The 2,356-nt window shown below is 34.4% G+C and overlaps 1 protein-coding gene across 2 annotated transcripts in view; it reads left to right on the top strand.

Annotated features, from left to right (window-relative positions):
- ZEB2 (zinc finger E-box binding homeobox 2) overlaps nt 1–915 on the top strand; it is a 135,949-nt gene extending 135,034 nt beyond the window's left edge. For both annotated transcript variants that reach the window (XM_037027773.1, XM_037027777.1), the window contains exon 10: nt 1–915. This exon is cut by the window's left edge and continues 3,645 nt beyond it. The gene's annotated coding sequence lies outside the window, so the exon portion shown is untranslated.
- Nucleotides 916–2,356: the final 1,441 nt, after the last annotated feature.

Here is a 2,356-nt window from a genome sequence, read left to right as displayed (position 1 = left end):
TAATCTTACAACTCTAGGGAAGAATAAAAATGTTTGACATAGCCTAAGACTCCTTTCCAAGGTCAAAACAAGAATTCCCACTGCATAATCAAGAGACATGCATTTAGTAACATCAGATATATTTTTCTCTTTCCTTTTATTAAGTAGTTATCCTTCCCACACTCCTGATTCAAAGTCTAACCCCCCCTTTTTTTTCTAGAATAGCGGTTAAGGAACGGTGATGGAACGTTGAAACAGTTGAATAACCCTGTCCATGTTCTCCAGAAGCCCTTTGTATTCTAGCAGATCTGTTCAATCTTTTCTTTTTTTCACATGACACTGTAGACCGAGGCCTGAAATGACTGGGAAGAGAGATAAGTATCAGAGATTCTCATCAAGAACTCAACAAAACGTGTGTCTTCCTTAGCCTGAATTAGACTGAGGATGGAGTGGGAGGGCTTGGAGGAAGGAGAAAAGGAGGGATTATATTTGAGTCAACATGAACACCTTTACTAGATACTTTTCACAATCAGATAGCTCCCCCCAGAAGGTCATTTTCTATCTTTCTAAGGATGCAAGCCTTAATGAAAGCAAATCTCAGTCACAAATTTGAGGAATTTACCCCATGATAAGTTTACATGTATTTGAACTGAAAAATTGTTAACCAACCACGCTTTTGCTCTAAAATGTGTGAGGGCCATTCAAGGGGCTCTAGGACCCTGATTAGACACACAAAAAAGTGGGTGTGTATCAGAAGCCCCACACATTGTAATAAACACAGCTGCATTTATTTGAGTATATCATTTCATGTACGTGCAAAAAACATTCAAACAAACCCACTCAACAGATTTATTTGATTGTGCAATGGGACAATTATTCAAATAAACATGCTCAGTGCAATTATTTGAATTTCACATTGCATGTTCATCAATCAAAGCATTAAAAAATAGAGGGGGGAACAACACCAAAGAATTTACATGGGAAAAATTTATGTGAAAGCAACCTTATTATAGATTTTATAGGGTTAGCCAAAGTTATGGCTCCCTCCTTAAGTGTAACTCAACTATTCTGTGTTCAGTGACATTTTTTGTGATGATTAATTGGTTCAGTCACTTGATCATTACATCAGAATGACCACAACGTTCAGATTCATTTAATAACAAACTATACAAACCTGAATTGGGTGGAGATATGAAATCTCTGTATTTCAAATGCAGAATAGTTCTTTCTGGACATCTTACATCAAAGGGACTCTGGTCACGTTATTATCGCTTTAAATAGCACTCCCATCAATTTAAAAATTTTATATATACAACAAAACATTCCTACATTGAAGACATGAAAAAAATCACAAGTGACTCATCTGATCATTTTATATATTAATAAATATTATGACATATATGTGAACACATCACAAATCATATACGTGTACGAAGAGGCAATTTATGGCCTCCCCTAAGTATGTACTGACATAACCTAATATGATAAAATGGGAAGGGGCGTTTAGTCACTGAAATATGCATCGTGTAACAAAGATGAAGAAATTACATGGCTTGTGCCCATCATAAAAAAGACTCAGACTGAAGGCTTAGCTTTGGTTTTTATTCAATTAAATTGTTAAACTGTGCACAGTGATTTTTTTTAGAACTTGAGACATTTGTGATGTTGGCTGTTTAAATCTTTGTTATCTTCGCTGTGAATTGAAATTGTACATATTTAGTAAATCATGCAGACAAAACAAACTTTTTAGACAATATTTTTATTGGAGAGTTTTCTTTTCCTGTATCCATGTTAAAAAAAAAAGACCTCCTTTCCCAAAATAAAAATGTCAATACTAAATTTAAAGAAGTATAAAGGAATGATTGCTTCCTTTAGAGCTAAATATTTAAATAAACATGGAGATAATTGGCAACATGTTCTTTTGGGCTAATAGGCCGTGTCCAATTTTTTGGGTCTGATGTTTCAGAGGGCCTCTGTTTCAGGTTTGAAGGTGATATATTAATCTCTGAATTAAACAAATGCTATTAAATAACAGAAATAAATCCCCCGGTCTTCATTTGTGTATGAAACATGGAATTAGTCAAAGAAATGACACTGAGATAATATGATGCTGTATGTGACACAATCTAAAACTCTTCTCTGTTAAAACAGTTGTCTACCACCTAGTCTGGTGTGACGTGTTACAACGCTCTGATATAGTGAAAATATAAAATGAACACTACTGCTCCCATTTGGCCTTGAGATGAATATGACAAAGATTCTAATAATTTCAGTCAAAGAAAATGATAAGTAAAAGATACATGAAGATTAGAGTGATGACAAATGATCTTTTAAGTATTCTAATTGGTCTATCTCATCCAAATCGTTTAGTCTGCAG

The sequence above is a fragment of the Sturnira hondurensis genome, unplaced genomic scaffold (genome assembly GCF_014824575.4).
Source record: "Sturnira hondurensis isolate 20B ecotype Veracruz unplaced genomic scaffold, ASM1482457v3 Scaffold0019428, whole genome shotgun sequence".
NCBI lineage: Eukaryota > Metazoa > Chordata > Mammalia > Chiroptera > Phyllostomidae > Sturnira > Sturnira hondurensis.
The sequence above is the reverse complement of the archived record's forward strand: the minus strand, read 5'-3'. Positions and strand labels throughout refer to the sequence as shown.